General features: G+C 35.1%; 1 non-coding gene across 1 annotated transcript; it reads left to right on the plus strand.

Moving 5' to 3' along the window:
• Positions 1-19083: 19083 nt before the first annotated feature.
• Positions 19084-19188, plus strand: LOC116899780. The gene has a single exon (XR_004387790.1). It is a non-coding gene; the product is annotated as a U6 spliceosomal RNA (small nuclear RNA).
• Positions 19189-20458: the final 1270 nt, after the last annotated feature.

A 20458-nucleotide genomic window follows, 5' to 3' on the forward strand; every position in this document is an offset into this window, starting at 1 on the left:
AGAGGCTTCAGGTATTTTTGAGAAACTCTGAACTTTGAGAGCCTTTGCATGCTTTATAGACAATGTACCTTTTTCTGAATTTTTAAAACTCAGACATTTAAAAGGTACTAGGTGTTTGGTATTTTATATGAACATGAGATTTTCAGAAAAATGAGAAAAAAAGTACTTATATTTGAACTATGATATATTTGTGTGACAAGACAACAAGGAGTCAATAGTGCTGGACTAGTGTCTACGATTGATGTTTCAGGTCCTACCCCACTCTTGGTGATATCATCCCTATGTAAGAGAACCTAAGTTTCACAAGGTAGAATATTGAGAAAGCCATGAAGTACAAGCTAGTAAGTATTATTCCACTATAGTCCTGCTTTAATTTATGACTAAAGGTTCCTGCCCTAACTTTTTCTGATGATGAATTACAATGTACAATTTTCAGGTAAAATGAACTCTTTCTTCTCCAAGTTGCTTTTGGTATGTTGTTTAAACCCAGCAGTAGAAATCAAACAAGGATATGTAGGAAGTGAGATTCAAGACTACAGGGAGGAAATGGAAAGACTATTTTTAGATTTTTGATTTTCATAATTGAAGGATGATTTATGTTGTTTCAGTTCAGAATAATTGCTGCATGCTATAAAATCAATTGATATGGTTGATCATTGTAGAAAAGCCAACAGAAGGAAATACATCTAAAATATGAGGGAAGGAAGGCAAGAGATGTGAGAAATCATCCTAGACAGGTTACGAACTCACAAGAAAAAATGCTTCTAAACAAATGAATAAACATTGCATATACATGTGCAGAAATATGCTTTAAAATAATTTTTAAGAAAATTAAGCTATGTTTATTATAAGCCATATAACATTTAAATCCCATATCAAAAAGATTTTTCAATAGTAGATAATCATTAGTATCAGGCGCTCTTTAGTTACCGAAGACATAAAATTAGAATAATTGGAAAGAAGTCTTAGAATATTAATGTTGGACTGGATTAAAAAAAATATAGAAAACCAACCATTCATGAGGACACCTGGTTTAAAAAGGACATGAATGTGATTCAAAGTGGATTCTGATTAGGAAAAGCTGATATTTCCATATCATGTCATATTGTATTAAAGAAAGATCATTCCCCAAAATATGATAATTAAAACCATTTCTTTTTAATTCAAATAAAAAGGTACAGTGATAGGGTAATAATGACTGTTGATTTGACAAAGGGAAACCAGTTTAGAAAGAATACAATAGTCTTATATATTGCAGACTTAGCTAATATGAGTAATGAGATAATTAATTGTTCATCACCCATTACATGGATTTGTGATAGTTTCTGATGGAGTTATTGCAATGCTATTATTATTAGTTTTTTTTTTAAATAAATATAGGATCTTAAAGCCACTATGTATCCAAAGATATCCTTGAGCTTCAGGTTCTCCTGCCTTCCCTACTGCAATCTTGAGTTTAGAAGCCTGAAATGCTATGTTCTGTCTATTGGCTTCTGAGGATCTAACCATCAGATATACTATGCAAATATCAACACCCTAGTATACAATCCAAGCCCCGAGTCTATCTTCTCCTGAGTCTTATTAGTTTCTCTCAATGTGTTCACAAAATTCTTCTATAATGGAGCATATCACTATCATTTTGATTTTTACCACTGTAGAGTCTTCAATCAATTAGAGCATAGTTTATACATTCTGGTGGACAGACACATGGGTCATTATACATTTTATTATGGAAAGGACTGTTTCTAAGATTTGCTTTGTCATTATTTTTATTTGTGAACATATTTGTTAATAGTGCTCTTGTGTTAATACCTTGGAGGGCAATTACTGTGTCACAAACTAGACGCATGGTTTATTTTATAAAAAAAAAACCTCTCAGATTGACAAAGCAAGTGCTCGATTGCCTAATTCATTAGCAATATGTGAATACTATGACACTGCTTAAAATTGCTGTTAGTCTTATTTTAGTCATTTTGATGTTTATGAAATGTTATTTTAATTGGCATTTCACCCTAGGTTAATGAGAAGAAGACATTTCCATGTACTCATCAGCCATTGTTATGTTGTTGTGACACTTTTGGTGATTCATTTCATTGGTTTAGCTGTTTTTGATTATTAAATGAGTCTGATATAAATTAATTTATCATATATTTCAATCAGTATTATTTTTTATGCAGTCTGTGGCATGTTCATTCGTATTCTCTATTATGCCTCTTAGCAAACTATTTACTTATAAAAATGCAATTTGAATTTTCTTTTATTTCAATTAATTATCTGGTGTTGGGGTCATAAAGTCTCCCTTCCTCTGGGATTATTTGTGCATTAACAGTCTCTTAGAAGAGAAACTCCATGGCTAAAGTGGTTTTGTTTATTTTAAAATACTAGTGGATAATAGTAGGAACTTTGAGGTTGCATCAAAAGGAAGGTTTTTTTCTTATTGATGAGATTTGGAGGCTCATGCTTCATGAGCCACCACAAGTACCCAATGTTATGCGCTGCCTTAATGCAGTACAAGAAATAATATCCATAAGGAATTATTGTAAACAACTAACCAAAACAAAATATTTTTTAATTTTTTGCAATAGTAAACTAATATATATTATCGTTGCTAAGTAATTTTATTTCCTTTATAAATTATTTTATTTTTTTCAATTGAGATAGGTGTTCAAATAAATATAGTGATTATTATAGCAATTTAGCTCCATCTAGTTAAATTTAAACTTTGGATGAAAACAAATATATATACGTGTCCCCAATTCTTTACAATACATTGTATGCTCCTAATAACCTGCAATAATACACTCCTGTTGTATTTTAGACAGAGAATGTTCCCAATATTAATTAGACCCCAATATTTCACCGAAGACCACAGATATTCCTCATGAAAGCATTGTGATTCTACTTTGACCCATCGCCATCAAAGACTTTGTCAATACTCACAGGTCTCTCTTACCTATTGCTAATCTTCAACATTTAGGGGTTAATTTTATGTTCAGTATCATCAATCATTAATTCAGATTTTGCTAGATGGAGAATTTCTCTTACAATGACTCAATTCGGGGTGGAGAGGTGGGAAAAGTTGGGTGGATGGGTGGGAGAACACCCTCATATAAGAAGGGGGAGGGACAAGGGATGGGGGAAAACAATGACTCAATTCAATTCTACCTCTGTAAAATAAAAGCAGGTGTGAGTCAAAAAATAGTATTTGCTCGGTATCTGTGCTATACATATGCATTTGATTCCCTACATCATATGAAATGAACAGGGTGAAACACGATACTGCTTTCGGGACGTAGAAACACGGGCAACAGAAGGTTATCCTCAGGTATAAAGGTCGTTTAAAGACACCTTTGGCTTAATGAGACTATGATTTTAAAACTAAATAAAAATGAAAAAAATTATAACGAAAATTTTCAAAAGGGAAAATAGGTATGATGTGGGTAATATCAAAATAGATGAGTAAACCATATATGTACCAATGACTGTAAGAATTAGGGGAAATAAATGAGAGATGATGCATCTGATTAATTTTACTTTGTAGGACCGTTTGTCTCTAGGTTGGTTTATCTGTTCCATTGTTCTGGTGATTGCAGAGGCCAAAAGAGGTGCGAGATCTTATAGAATTAGAGTCATATGGGTTGTGAGCTGTCCTGTGCCTGTTAGCAATCAAATCTAGGCACTATGGAAGAATACACAATCAACATCACTAAGCAGTCGCTCCAGTCCTGTAATAAATAATGTTGAGAGCAAAAACCTATGAGGCCTGTGCTACCCGACCCTACACGCCCTTGGAGTTTGGAGGTGTGGTGGCACCAGAAACCGGAAGTAGGTGAGAAACCTAAAAGCTAAAAGCTGCTACAAGCTTTTGAAATACCCTCCACCTGTGCTCCATTGGTCCCAAGCTAGCATCTCTTCTAAACAGCGGTTCCAGAATGGCTGGCATTGTCTGTGTCAGCAATCCTCGGTCAGTCAGACAGTCTTTATTTAGGTCCTCCTGTAGGAGATGCCTTTTCAGCTGTGTGGCTCCCAACACTGGTGTAGAGGTGCCTATGGCCGTTCATCTACAAACTTATGCCCATGAAGCTGACTTTTGTTGCTATATTCCTTCATGACTTAAACACTGGTTTTCCAAGAATGCACTTTAAGTTTTGCCTAAATACTAAAGAAATGCTAACTTAGTTTTGGTATAATGCTTGTCTGCAGCAGTTTATACACAGATGCCTAGGGAGAGTATTGAGAAAGGGTCAAAGAATGTAGAAAAATAGCTAAAGTGGAATGTCTTCATTGTGCCTCACTAGCAAATTAGTCTTACATAATTACTGTAGTACTCCTAAAGGAGTTCAGAGAATATCCTCTCATTAAAACAGTTAGGAAAATACCAGAAAGGATACCAACATGTCTAGGACCCTTGTAGACTATTTCTCAGAGTCCAGAAAGAGCTAGATAGGGTGAACTTTTTCGGCAATAAGTCTCAGAGACTTACTTTCTAGGTGTAGGTTAGCAGATAGAGGCTGGATGATTGTATAAAGACTGTAAACTTGCAGCCCTAGGTCAAGGAATAGTTAGAACAGAGATAGATACACTCTGGGCTCAGCCCAAGCAATGTATTCATAAAAGCTTAGCTATAGCTCTCATCTCATCCATCCACTGAGGAAATAAAAGCGACGTTTACATTTACAAATTAATGCAATGTGATTCTTATAAAATGATGCTTCAAGACTGTATTTTAGAATACATTCATAGCTGTACCTTGCACCTCCTCTTGGTTATCCATATAGGAGTTGAAGATGACTATCACGTTATAGGTATAAATAAACTTAAATATGAAATGACAGTGCTAAACAACTATTAGCATTATCAGTTCTGACAGTGCTTAAAACTGTAGATAATATATTCCAAAAACTCATGAAGTATTTTATAGTTAATTAGGCTTAATTAAAATCAGTCTCCATGTATCAGTGAATGAAGCAGCATCTTACCTTTTTATCTCAATTAACATGAAGTTCAGGATGATGATTTAGTGTATATACAGACACTTGTCAAGAACAAAGGAATTCAGAATATGAGTTCCCTGGACTCACATGGTAAAATCAGGTAAATGTTGAATGTAAGTTGCATTATGACTTCTATTGTGGGATGCATGAGACTTTCAATTCCCACACTTACATGAAAGTGTAATAAAAATTAAGTATATATATTTAAGTATATGTATTTAAGTAAAGTTAAATATATATTTACTTAAAATTTATTAAACTTACGTGTAAGTGTAGGAATCATAAGTCAAATTATAAATTCATCAATGATCATTTCTATTATGACAGAAAGCAAGGTAAACCTTAAAATGCACTTGAAACTATTGATGGTTTCAGACAAGGCCTCTCTAGGGAGGATACATTTTACAAAGAGTTCGTGAAAAAAAAAATCTTGGACTCTGCTAATGGAGATATTACAGTTTCAGAGAGAAACAAGTTTAATGTCCTTGCACAGTGTTGAAGGAAAAGAACAATCAAAGAACTAAAGGAAGACAGATCTAAGAGAAGAGGTACTGAAGTTGGCGTTACTGAGAAGTGAAATCAGTTTTTAAATAAAGGATAACATTTAGATGGTGAAGTGGTGCCCTGGGCTCCAACCGCATAGGGAGCAATGAATATCCTAGTAAGATCAGCAGTGGAAGGGGAAACCCTTGGTCCTGCCAAGACTGAATCCCCAGTGAATGTGATTGTTGGGGGGGAGGGCGGTAATGGGGGGATGATGGAGAGGGGAAGCCCATATAGAAGGGGAGGGGAGGGGTTGGGGGATGTTGGCCGGAAACCGGGAAAGGGAATAACAATTGAAATGTAAATAAGAAATACTCAAGTTAATAAAGATGGAGGAAAAAAATGCTCTCTTTGGATATGACTTTTGAACAGGAAACATTAATAAACGGGCAATTAATTGTAGGAAACACGAACTAAGAAGGCCTTTGATGATACATGCATCATATAAAATCCACCCTCACATGACAGATGTTTCTCCGATGCCCCGGGCTTAGAATTTTTGGCACAATTCACATACAACTCTAAGTCAGTTTTTATTTCCCAGCTTCTTTTGTTTTATTTTATATACTTTACATTAACTTCAAGAATAATCTTGTGACTCATGACTTTCTGACATCTCGAATTCCTGTAATGTTCATGAGCATATTTTTTTTTTTAATTCTCTTCACTTCAAAGGGGAAGTGTTTCAATTCATAGGAAATTTCTACATGCAATACCACCATTTCCTTTGACTTCTATAATCTTTTCTTTCTTCTTCTGCAATGTTTCCTGAGCTATGACTTGGAGGGGTATCATGTTTTTCTTCTTTCTACTGTATGGCTGATGTTGGGTACTCTATGCCACAGTAAAAGTAAATTCTTCTCTAGAAATTGACACCTTTTGTATCTTTCCAGAAATAAATGCACATATAAAAAAATTCCTCGGGCTGGAGAGATGGCTCAGTGGTTAAGAGCACTGTCTGCTCTTCCAGAGGTCCTGAGTTCAATTCCCAGCAACCACATGGTGGCTCACAACCATCTATAATCAGGTCTGGTGCCCTCTTCTGGCCTGCAGGCATACATGCAGGCAGAAAGCTGTATGATGCATACATAAGTAAATAAAAAAAAATTCCTCTATGCTAGAGGGATTTCTTATTTGGTGCCCTTTGTGAACTCTTGCTCAGTGTTTAGATCCTTTCAAAACCTCATAAATATAGATTTTTATTTCTGTCTTATGGTGATTTGAAATGGTGTGTCCTCCAAAGATTGATGTGTTTGAATGCTTGGCTATAGGGAATGGTATTCGGAGGTATGGTCTTATCAGAGGAGGTATCTCCTTGGTGGAGGAAGTGGGTCAAGTCACTGTGTAGATGGGCTTTGAGGCTCCTTGTGCTTAAGCACTACCCATGTGGAATTCCAGTCTCTTCCTGGCTGAATGCAGAAGGCAGTCTCCTGTCTGCTGCTTTCTTCCATGATAACAGATTGATCCACTGAAACTGCAAGCCATCCCAATTAAATGTTTTATGTTTGTATGCATGTTTGTTTTTTTTTTTAAAGAGTGTTCTTGGCCTTGATACCTCTTCACAGCAATAAAATCCAAACTAAGACATCTCCTTTTTATTTTTTTTTCTTTAGAAACTGTAGCTCAAATCAATTTTTGCCCCATTTGTTGTCAAAGCCTCCTGGTCATTTGAGTGATTTGTTTTTTTCCTTCTGCATAGCTTAGAACCATACAAACCTTATTTATAACTTTGTCTAAGTTGTGTAGATTCACTGGAAACTCTCCAACCTCTTTATCCTAGCCATATCCATAAGGCTCATTCATAATACCACTCTCTCATTCCAATCCCGACAGCCTAGATGATATATTCTCTTTCTTCAATTTTTATATGGATATAGCCCTATAATTTTCATGAGCAAAGCATCAAACACTCTCCTACCTTATGTCTCTTCTGCCTCTAGTGTATTGTAATACATGGAATTCATGGGGACCTTGACTTGTGACATCCATGAATCTCTGGTTGATTATGTGAACAAGTCATCTGAGATTTCCCTTCCATTGCCTCAGACAATGAAGATTTTGACTCAAGACAAGAGGAATGGATATATTGTTGAGATTCAACACTTCAATCCCACTCGAATTGGTCATATTATCCTCCATGTGCATAGCATTAAAGTTAATAATACAATAATGTCTTGTTTAATAATCTATTTAATAAGGATATTATATGAACATATCTTCATTGTTTCTAATAAAATAGTATCATTAAAGTAAATGCCTGCATACTAAATCATGGAGTATCATTTCATCAAGGTTATACCTAAAGGGTATCATTATCATCTATCACATCTACCTTATTCTTCTCCTCATTAATGATTCTATCTAAGGTTTGAGTATTTTGGGGATCTAGGAAGAAAAGTCACTTGCTAAAATACAAAGTAAAAATATTAATTGTATTCTCTTTCTCTTTCACTTACATTTTATAATTAATAATAAGTAGAAACTTAATAACTCCTTTCCTTATATACTGTCCTGCCATCATGGAGACTAATCAGAAGGATCTTTCTAGGAAGAATACATAGCTTCAAATATCATTCAATGATAAGTGCATTTGTTTGACCCAGAGTTATTTGTTTCCATAGTTTGCTTCTTTAATGTAATATATTGTAAAGTTCACCAATCAACTGCTAAATATGCTCATACTGACATGGTAGGTTCCATTCATCAAGGGTGCGTGTCATCCCATATGAAATAGAGGATGTTCACCCTTAAATTTCTTTTAGTGATGTTTCATCTTCAAATGTGTCAGCTTTCCTTATATTTATTATCATGCATAGACAGGTAACTGTCACCTGCTAACATTTGGTTTCTTTGCTGTTTTATTTATGATATTACAATTTTATGTTAGGAATGTTATTTTATTTCCACTATGAAAATCTGCCAAGATTTTGATTTTATAATCTTTATCTAGTTTCCGACTTAAAGGTTATACCGTATGTCCATTTTAGAGAGCTCAGGAGAGGAGACAATCAAGTAATTATAGCAAGTAGTATTTGCATTTAATAAGCTAAGTAAATCCTGCCTTCAGTTGTAAGCTGACAACTTTCAACTTAAGGACATTTAAGTCTTGACATTCTATTTTCTAGGCTCTTGCTCAAAGTAGTAGATTATATCAGGAGAGACTTGGCTTAAGAATAGCAAAACAACTTGTGAATCAATACTAAATTACAATTTGCTAATAGTTGTGTTTAAGCTCCTGACCAGCAAAGTATTTACACGGAAATAACATTATCTAAAACATGTTCAATGCTGTCAAAGGAAGAAAGAAATGTTTCATTTGGAAGACTTTGGAAGACTAGGGCTTTCTTAGAATCAAGATGAATTGTATGTGTTCTTTCAAGCTACTGACAAAGGCTTTCATGTTGTCAAAGAGAGCAAAATGTTTGACAAGTCTGGGTCTTACTTATGAATTCTTTAAAAAGACAAGTATATTTTCTAAGATGTATCCAATAAGTTTCAGGAAAATTGTTATTTTCTAAAAAATATATTAAGGGTATCTACAATATTCTTTAGAAGTACATAAGTCATGTATTTTCTGCTCAATCACTATTTCACATGAATTAAAGTGACAAGATTTTTAAAGGAAAGAAAAGTTCAGAATGAAAATTCAAGGACATATTTTCATAGAGAACACTGTAAGCTTCAAGATTAGCATAAATAGTAATCATCCATTGAACAGCATAAAAGAATCAAGACTGTTGAAAACTAAACTCTATGAAACCTTCTAAAGAGTCACACAGTTCACAAAGAAGTGAAACTAAATGGGAAGAATGTAGAATGTAAAGAAACCCAGTATATTCTCTCTCTTCATAAGACTGTTCTAAGCTTGAAGGAAAGGAGGTTTAAAATATTTTTAATTATTTGAGAACACTTAAGAGAACTATTCCTGTCCAAAGGAAAGACAGTGACAAAAATAAAAAGGACGAGAGTAAAGGGAAGGTCATCCAGAGACTGCCCCACCATGTAGGGATACTTTCCGTCGGCAGATAACAAACTCCCACATTATTGCTGATGCCAAGAAGCTCTTGCTGACAGGAGACTGATATGGCTGTTCCCTGAGAGATTCTAGCAGCACCTGAAAAATACTGATGCAGACACAGTGAACCACTGGGCTGAGCCCAGGGACCCCAGCGGAAGAGCTAGGAAAGGAATGAGGGAGCTGAAGAGGATTGCAACCCCATAAAATGGACAACAATATCAATTAACTGGACCACCCTGAGCTCCAAGATGTTAAACCACCAACCAAAGAGGGATCCATAGCTGCAGATACATATACAGCAGAAGATGGCCTTTTCTGACATCAATGAGAGAGAAGGAAGGCCTTGATGCCCCAGCTTAAAAGGAAACAAGAGGGGTGAGGCGGAATTGAGGAATAGATGGAAGAGTATCTTCAAAGAGGCAAAGGGGAGAAAAGGGGGGGATAGGGCAGATGGGATGGAGGGAAGGGTTCAGGAGAGATAACCAGGAAGGGGGATATCATGACCCCTAATTTATTCCTCTGTTTCTAGGGGGACTCTTTCACAACAAGCTTCCTGTTATTCTAGCTTTTAGAGTATTTTTCTCCTGTTCTACAATGTTTCTGGAGCCAGTGATATAGGAGAATTGAAACAGATACATTCACCGGGGCTGATAGTCCCAAGGTCTGTCTATCTCTGTACTGGTTCCAGTTGTGGATGTTTTGAAAAGGTCTTTATTTGCTTGAAAGAGAGGCTTCTTTGATGATGGGTGGTATCAAGACTTACCTGCAGATATTAGAACGAGGTTTGTTATGTAGCAAGGGGTTATCCTGGCTTAGGAAAATAGTAGTAGATTCTTTTACAATATCCATGACCTCCATAGCCCCCAGGAAGCTGGATGATATTTCTACTTTTGTGTGCTTCATAAGCGGAGTTAGATAATGGTTATTACCACTGACATGTCAGTACTATGTATTCCATTGTTCCTTTATAACCATGCTGTTTCAAAGGTGTGGCCAGTGGGAAGAACTGACAGTCTAGGTGCTTATTTCCCTTGGTAGCTTGCAAAGTATGTTCACTGAAGTTAGACCACAGTAATACACTTTCAGATCATATGCAGCTTGAATCGTCTAAATGTCATCTACAAAGTATGCAGTGTGTTAATCAACCAAGAGCTATATTGGTAGTCTAATTATTTCACCCTAAAATGCAGTAAAATAATTTGCCATTCTGCCTAATAAGAGCCAAGGATAAATATATTTTTACCATATTAATCTGCCTACAGAGCAGAGCTATGTACCATGAACTGTCTTTTTCCATTGAGAATTTTGATGTGCTTGAGCGAGTGTAGGTAACCAGAAAGGTAATACATTGGCTACCAAGATTGCTGGCCCACTTAGACCTATTTCATAATTAATTTGAGTTCCTCGAGGTACAACAGAAACTTTATAAAACTCAATGTATTTTATGTTAAGGTTACCTATTGTGATCTTTTCTAAAATGTGAAACTGAATGAATATTTCATTAGACATTTTAAAAGAAGCTCTGAGTAGCAGGCTATATGGCATATGCTATTTCCAAAGAAACAGTAATATAGGTGACATTGAGACTCTGATGTTGTAAAATATTCATGACAATGTAAGTATCTATTAAGAAGTGAGCATCATAAAACTTCTTGCTCTAGAAATGTATCCTCCTTTCTCTCACACACTATGCTTACAATGGAATGCTCGCAGCAGTGTTTTTCTTTCATTCTGTTTTTGGATGGCTCCGTGAAGCACAGATTAAATTCTAAATATTTGTAAATGCATTTTTCTATAAGACTCTGACACACTACATATATCTAGATGTGATACTCTAAATCAAAAAGTCTTTTCCATTTGAAATATCCTTTGAACCTTTTTGTATTCTCTCTCTCTTTCTCTCTCTTCTTCTCTCTCACTCTCTCTCTCTCTAACACACACACACAGACACACACACACACTCACACAAACACACATATACATACATACTATATGTCCAGATATAATATCTGGATATAAATATCTTAAAGTTTATATCTCTTCTATCATTCCTTATTGGAATGTTCTATTATTTTATTAATCTGACCAAGCAACTTTTACCTGAATGAAAAATGCAATTCTAAGAAATTTTCAGTTTCTAAGTATCATTTCATACAAAGATTCCAGATGTTAAAAGTCAAGACTATTTCATAGTTTTTAAAGATTCTTTTTTAAAAATCAGCAGAGTATATTGTATGCATCACAGTGTTTTGATATAAATATAACCAAATTATAAATAGGTGACTCCAGATAACAAATGTATTATTGCACAGTGTTCGATATTGTTTACATGTGATTAGAAATAGTTCCCTTACCCTGTTTGCATGTTTCAAGGAAATTAGAAATAATCAAGATTTACAGCCATCATGATATACAAATCATATTTTTGAAGCTTACTCAATGATTATAAATATAGTTATATACTTTCTGTTTAGCACCTCCCCATATCACCATTTCTATACATTCGCCAACCCCTTCTAACAACCATTTTTCCTTCCGTATATTCACTTTTTTTTAATTGGGTATTTTTTATTTACATTTCAAATGTTATTCCATTTCCTGGTTTCCCATTCATAAGTCCCCTATCCCAAACCCCTTCCCCCTTCTTCTATGAGGGTGTTGTCCCAACCATCCACCTACCCTTTCTGCCTCCCTGCCCTGACATTCCCGTGCACTCAGAGGTGCAGCCTTGGCAGGACCAGGGGATTCTCCTCCCATTGTAGCCCGAGAAGTCATATGTTAGTACATGTGCAGCTGGAGCCATGGGTCTGTCCATGTGTACTCTTTGGGTATATTCACATTTTGTTATCACAGTATATGTTTTAGCTAATTAGTATACAAAATGTACATGATCGTCTTATCAGAGTTACAAATGCAAAAAAATAAGAATTATAAACTTACTATTCTCTAATTAGTTTCTTGAAACTCTACCTCTACTTTGATGGATTTTTTTGTGAATCACTGAGCTTAATTATTGTTGCCTGAAAAGCACGAGTGAGTGTATATTTACCCAAAGGTTAGCACTTATTAGTGATTACACTGATGCACAGGTGAAGGAAATGATATTTGATGTAATAACTATTAGCTTCCTGAAGGCCCTAGAGGGGATCAGGAGACCCTCAACTATGCCTAATGAAATGAGTATGGGCCAATCTTGTACAAGTTCTGTGCAGGCAAAGACAACTACAGGAATTCAGGAGTGCAATAACATTGTGCCATGTAGAATACACTGTTCTAAAGCATTCATTTCCATCCCCTGGCTCTTAAATTTATTCCATTTTGGTATTTGAGATGTGATATAAGTCTTGAAGGTGGTGATATAAATGCTCCATACAAGGTTAATCATGACTCATACATTTTTTTTTTGTCACAGGATTTTAATCTGTTGTGACTCTGTGTTATCTGCCATTCCTACACACACACACACACACACACACACACACACACACAATTCCAATGTAGGCAGAAAACAATAGTTAATTTATAGGTATAATCCTAAGGATTTTAAAAATATTTTAACACAGTGCCCACTTAGCAAACAACTGTCCACCATGAAATTCACAATTAGAATACCAGATGGTTATACTCCTTAAATACAAATTGTTTCAGAAGGAAGGAGGAACACCAAAGTTCCCTGGATAGCATTTTATTAGTTATTTTGGGTAGCAATGGAAAAGAAACAGAAAAAAGAGGGGTAGAAAATCATTATGGGATTAGTTACAAATACTGGGCTAAGAATGTTTAAATACACATATAAAAAGCAAAATGGTAGAAATAAAAACAGTAAGAAAGACATATTGTAAGCTAAATTTGGAAGTTTTGTGAAAAGGTAGGTGGAAAAAAAGGTTGAAAATAAATGCCCAGGTGATATTTTTTGATCTCATTCTGAATAGGTTGTGCGATTGAAACCTGGTAATCGAAGCATATTGGATTCTTTGAGAGATGTAACTCATCAGTTAATTGGTGTAGCAAGCGAGAAAAAAAGACATTTGTACTGAGGCATGAAGACAACTTGTTATTTCATCTTGAATCTTGAGTCAGTAAGGAATATCTTAAATGGGTAACAAGAATGTGATTGAGACTATCATGAGAGTGGGGTTACTATATATTTACATAAATACTTAGAGAAGTTAGACAACATGTATGCTTAGGAAAATGAGAGGAGTACAGTTTTTGTATGCAATGAAATACTACATAAAAATAAATTAAATAATTTAAATTTGAAAAATTTTAATCATAAACCTATACTTTGTGTGTGTATATATATATATGTATCTATATAGTGTATATACTATATAAATGTATAAATACAGACAACTATATAATCATTCAAATTATCATATTGGTAGCACTATTCAGGTTTGTATTAACATAAAGGATTAAACTTTGACCATATCACTCTTTTGGGCTCTAAAAAGATGTCATTGACTTATTCAGAAGTATGTGCAGTATTAACTTACAATGCATTAATAAACATTTAAGTATCAATATTGCTGTCAATGTCTCATCACTTAATTGGTCCAACAGTCGACAGATTTAGATATGCTTGACTTTCCTTTTTCTGAATGTATATATTTAAATAATCACATTTCTGTTTTTAAGAACAACAAAATGTTTCTTAGAGTTGACTAGTATTCCAATTGAACATTTGTATTATGAAATAGTTAATTTTCTAAAAAAAAAAAGAAAAAGATGCATGTCTTTATATGTTCCATAGGACGTTCTGAATCAATTAAAGATAACGTATCAATGTTTCTCTGGAATTTTAAATATAACACCTAACATAGTCTTACTAAACTATTAGTATTATTTATCTATAATCTGTTAATTAGTTATGTCAGAATTATTGATGTTTCTGGGCATTTTCTTTTAAATGCGGCCTTTTTTGCATTTTTTTATTAACTTGAGTATTTCTTATTTACATTTCGAGTGTTATTCCCTTTCCCGGTTTCTGGGCCAACATCCCCCTAACCCCTCCCACTCCCCTTCTTTATGGGTGTTCCCCTCCCCATCGGCCCCATTACCACCCTCCCCCCAACAATCACGTTCACTGGGGGTTCAGTCTTATCAGGACCCAGGGCTTCCCCTTCCACTGGTGATCTTACTAGGATATTCAATGCTACCTATGAGGTCAGAGTCCAGGGTCAGTCCATGTATAGTCTTTAGGTAGTGGCTTAGTCCCTGGAAGCTCTGGTTGCTTGGAAATATGGACTTTTTGAAGGAAGAGACACAATTGGGTTTCTTCTCTAATAAGGGATGATTTTGAGCCTCTTAGCATGTACTCTTTGCATCAGTGATGACATGAAAGGCAATACCTTAGACTCAATGACTAGCTAATTGCATGCCATCCTTTAAACTTAATTATTGAAGCTTGAATTACAGGGCTGGTGAATGGCTTAAGAAGTGAAAGTGTTTTCTGAGGAGTTTGGCAGTCAGTCAATGAGGGAATCATGACTGGGGGAGTGAGGATGATTATAGAAAAGGCAGAAAGAAGATGTAGGAGACTGTTATGGGAGGGCTGCTGGTGAATACCATGCCAGGAAGCAAGTGTATTTTCTCAGTGTCTTTTAAAGGCAAGTAATGCAAAGCATGACCAATGTGAGAAAGATAAACAATGACCACGAATGCTAACGTGGAACGTTTATGGTACACAGTATCTGTTTGACTACAGCTACTTAATTTAGGCTATGACAGTCTCTCCAGGACATTTGTGTAAGTGGAGAAATAACACATGTTTTAATTAGAAACAAACACAGATATAAGGCAGAGTCATTCATGATTACAAGCAAGAAGTCAGCAAAAGTTAACTCTGGAAGTGCTCCTCACATGTCTCCCCTTTTTATCTACAGATGCCAAAGCTGCCTCATAGGAATCCTCTCAGGAAGAATGAACCTTACCTGTCATCGGTACATAAATCCTAGCATTCATGCCCTGTCTTAGGTTGATCCACCCCCAAGTGAATCTTACCTGTTTTTTGTTTGTTTGTCTGTTGTTGTTTTTTAATAAGAGGCACTTTATCAGTCACAGAGCAAAAATGTGTATTAGGTTGCCATCCACAAAAGCTCTTACCCATCATTGGCACATGAATAATCTTCTATTCATGGCCTCTCTTAAGTTGATAAGCTCTTTAAGACAACCTTACCTATCATTGACTACCAACTTGGTCTAGGGAAGACATTGGAGCTTTAGATTACACAACTCTGCTTTGACATCTGTTCAAGATCTGATCATTCCTCTCAAAATAACAGGTAATAGACAAGCAATAAAAGGGATTATAAAGCCATGTCCGTCTATGCCTCATAAGAGAAGTAATGTGGGCCAGAAAGGAAATTTGTCTGTAAATTTTCTGAATATTATTTGCATTGCTAGCAGCATCAAAAGACAAAGGTTTTGCATTTTTAAACTTACAATCTCTCTATGCAGGGCTAACAAATCTAAAGAAGTATCAGTATTATGAATACCTTAAAGGTGCATTTTTACTTTGGTCCAAGTATGCTGGCTTTTTATTTATTCTTGAAATGAGACAAATCCATAGACATCGAACTTGACATTACAAATGGCTTCTGATTTTGTTCCTTGTACCTCATCTCCCATGATCTGTACTATATCATATAACACATCAACTCGTTGTTCTAGCAGTCTACCTAAACTGTCTTGTATGCTCAGGGCATTGGTTACATATTCAGGATGATGATTAACAAAGCTGGCTCTTTTTACCTCTTGTGCTAATGCTAATGCAGAAGTAATAACACTGACTATAAGTGTTACGAGAACAACAATGCTGGCAATGATCATCCCAACCACACTTTTGCTCCTTGCTGAGTATAATCTCATTTTTTTTTGATATTTGTAAGTCTTTTTTATGGTAGCAGGGCTCAGCCTAGTGTACAGAACTCATAATAAAAGCTGGGTGATATACTACTATTACAGATTGACCACTATACAGCGAAGAAACACAATTGGACAAAAGACAAAATAAAAAACATTGAACCATTATCAGAGCCAATAACAAGGTAATATTCCCAATTAATAAAAGATTGGGTGGTGGAGGTAAAACAGGATGTTGCGTTTTCCTTAACTCTAGAACTTGTTCCATTCTTTTCCACAGCAAACACACAATCCTACAAGGCAGCTGCCAATTTCCAAATGTGTCTCTGAAAATGTCCAGAACCAGCCCTCCTAATGCCAACTATCATTTCCTTTTTTCCAAATTAGATTGATTTCAGAACTAGTCCATGATAAGTGGTCACATTAAAGGATAGGACAGGGTCATTATAACAACTTCTCTACTTGATTGAGTTTTTTGAAGGCAAGTTCTGCAGTCTCTGTGTACTCTGTCCTGCAAGGTCCAAAAGTCTGAGGCAAGGCAGTTTGTCCATTCTGAGATATTGTTTTTCCCATCGAAATGCTTTGCACTATAGTCTTAGAGACATTCTTATGGGACACAGAAACACTGGCAGCACTGGAAGTATTTATAGTGAAGCAAATAGGTAGGCCATGACCCATAGAAGTGTAACTCAATATGGGTCAACTTTTACTCTCAGACTAAGCAAATCCCAACAGTTGAGTATTATTAGAGGATACAAGTACTTCTGGCCTTGACCATTCAGAAGGATGTATCAAAGGAGGATCAGGAGCATACGCCTAGTACAGCTTCATAGTCATGATCATCAGAGCACTCAGCTAGGTTGTGGTCATCAGCATTCTTTGTTCCCATCATAAGAATGTCTCACTGATTGCTCTGGCAGCTGCTGTGCTCCTTCATCATCTGCACAAAACACAAACATGACCTTTTTCCTATATTAATATCTGATCAGGACCATACCATACATGGAAGGTTCTTGTAAGCAGAACCTTCCATTTTCACCTAAGTGTGCCTAGTAGTAGGATGCCATGGACACTCAGCAGCAGACAGTAATTTGGCATCCAAGGTCAAAACTTTCTAAATAAAAGTATTGTGGTAAAAAGTATGCAACTCCCTTTAAAGGTTTTTCTTATAACCGATTTTCAGAGTGCCACGGCCTCATAATTTCCTGTTCTTGAGGACATTGGAAATTCTGCATATTATATAGATTATAACTTATATTTTATAGATTTAACTCATATTTAATTAATATTTTAACATTTAAAATTAACATTTAATGCACATAATTTTCCTTAAAATATATCATGACTATTTATTGCATATGATTTATATTTAAAATATATAAAATATTAATGTATATAAATCATATTCAATGTATACAATTTATATTTAACTGGTATAATTTATATTTAATGTGAACTATGCACACATGCATGTGTGACCATGTATAATTTTTAAGGACAGGTCATCTTATGTTGACACATACTAAAATTTATATTTAATACATATTCTTCAATATATATAAATTCTAATTTGTGTGATATATGCTCGTTTATATCATTTTTATTTGGGGACACCTCATGGATTGGATCAGAAGAGGCAGGTACACTTATCTGGAGTCCATTAGATTTCTGTAAGGGCTAGGTCCAAATCTTATGTGAACTTTAGTTACAAAAGCATGCACATTTGTATTTACCATTAAGAAATATAGTTAACAGGTGTCAATTAGACAAGAGGAGTAGGTCATGCCTTTGAGACACAGTTAACTCTACAGGTTTGCAGCTATAGATACACAGATTGAGCAGAGATATTCTTATCATGATAGGAAGCAACTTTAAGTTTATATTCATTAGATAACCAAAGGGAAATTAAAATCTTGATCTCGCCACTAAATTGTAAACTGCCAGTTTTCAATTAGCTTATCAGAACTCCATTGATCAATGTTAGAACTCTGAACTTTGAAATAAAAATAGTAAGTGGGGGGATTATGAAACATTTCACTCCTTTTTAAAAACCATCTCTTACATTCCTGTAACTTCTTTTATATAACGTAAAGCATTAGACACTCCAACATTTATAACTCTATTTGCATTTACCAACTTTAAAGATCTTTTCTTGCATTGACCAACTTCAAACATCTTTTTTTCTGAAGGATTTTTTTATTTTACTTTCATTTATCAATCTCAAATATTTTCCATAAACATTTTTTATTAGACATAGTCCTGCTCACCGGTGCTGCCTCTGATGCCACCCAAGGATGGGACCCAACTGGCACTTCTTTACTGCTCAGATTATGCTTTCCCTCTTTTTCATCAAATGGTCCCTGGATAGGGTGGAGGCCTGCTTCTCTGAAACCCACCTCTTTCTCCTAGTCCTGGTCAGTGTCCGAAGACTAAAAGTATCTACAGACACTTTTTCCTAGCTTCTGTATATCAGAATTTTGTATTCTTTCTCCAACCTTCTTCTTCTAGGTTGCTAAATTTATTGTATCTTCTTCACAAAACCAAGAACAATCATCCACAAAATATAATAAAATGTGTAACTGCTGTTGCCCTACTTTAGCAAAGCATATTAACCCAATCACACAAAACAAAACAAAACAAAACAAAACAAAAAAATGGTTTGCACTCACTGACAATACAAATACTAAAATTGGAGCAGTGCAGAGAAGATTGTCTTGACCCTTGTGCCAGAATGACACACAAATTCGTGAGTCATTTGCTAATTTTGAGTAACAATTTACACCAATCACACTCCAGGTTAGGCCCCATTCTAATGCACAGTTTACAAACATAAAACAAACTTAATGTGTTTTTTGATGATGATTTTGGTGATATATTTTGTTTGTTTTGTGTGTGTGTGTGTGTGTGTGTGTGTGTGTGTGTGTGTACTACTTGTTTATTTTGTTTACTTTTGTTTGTTTTTGTTTGTTTGATTTGATTTTTTTTCCTGAGAGAGAAATAATATAATGTTAGTTATGTAGGGAGATGGGGAGAATCTTGGAGGACTCTGCTGAAATGAAGGAACATAAAGAAAATATTTGTATGAATAAAACTCAAGAACAACATCGGCAATGAGAAATTACCCTGTATCAAACTAGAACTTTGAAAGAGTCTGGGAACTTCTGGAGTCGTTCTACATGTGTTTTGTATTACATTGTTGTCAAGATTATGGAGATTAAGGGACAAAATGTGGTGGATAGGAAGGGACCTGTCCTTTATTGACTCTAGAATTTGAAAACTTAGTTATCATTTGGTAGTACCATTTAGGAGATTTAAGGAGTACATCATTGTTGGAGAAAGTATACCACTGGGAGTGGGCTTTGAGATTACACACCCTAAATCTATTTCTAGTTTGCTACCTTGTTTTATGCTTACTGCTAACATATGATCTCATAGGTTTCCACTAAGGCTGTCAGGACTATCAAGTGTTGCCTTTTCTCTGTCCTGTGATGTTCCCTTATCTACCTGGAACCAGAAACATAAGACTAAATAAATTCACTTTTCCTCACATTGACTTTGATAACACTGTTTTATCAGAGTAACAGAAAATCAATAAATGGATATCTGCATATACATACGGGCATGTAGGCAAACAGCACAGACGTCAATCAAGAAGGAAAACTACATTTGTATAATTTTATTTAGTACTTGACAAATTCCAGAGTATTTTTAGGCAGTATAAGCTAGTTCAAAATAAAAATGTCAAATCTTGATAATTTATGTATGTATGGTGGCTTTAGATACTGTCATTTGAAAATTAAGTTCTATTAAATAAATATTTCAATTTCAAGTAGCTAATCTGTTAGTATGGAACTAGAGAAGAGTAACTTACTCTGATTTTAAACCCCCTTGAAAAGGTGACAGAAGTTTCGCATCCCATTTATAGAAGCCTGATAGGGAAGGCAAAGATGATAAAATAGTTATTGAGTCATAATCAAAGATGGTAAATGATAAAATAAATAATAAATAAATAAGTAATATACATGTGGAAAAGTCA

The sequence above is a fragment of the Rattus rattus genome, chromosome 4, assembly GCF_011064425.1.
Source record: "Rattus rattus isolate New Zealand chromosome 4, Rrattus_CSIRO_v1, whole genome shotgun sequence".
Lineage (NCBI taxonomy): Eukaryota > Metazoa > Chordata > Mammalia > Rodentia > Muridae > Rattus > Rattus rattus.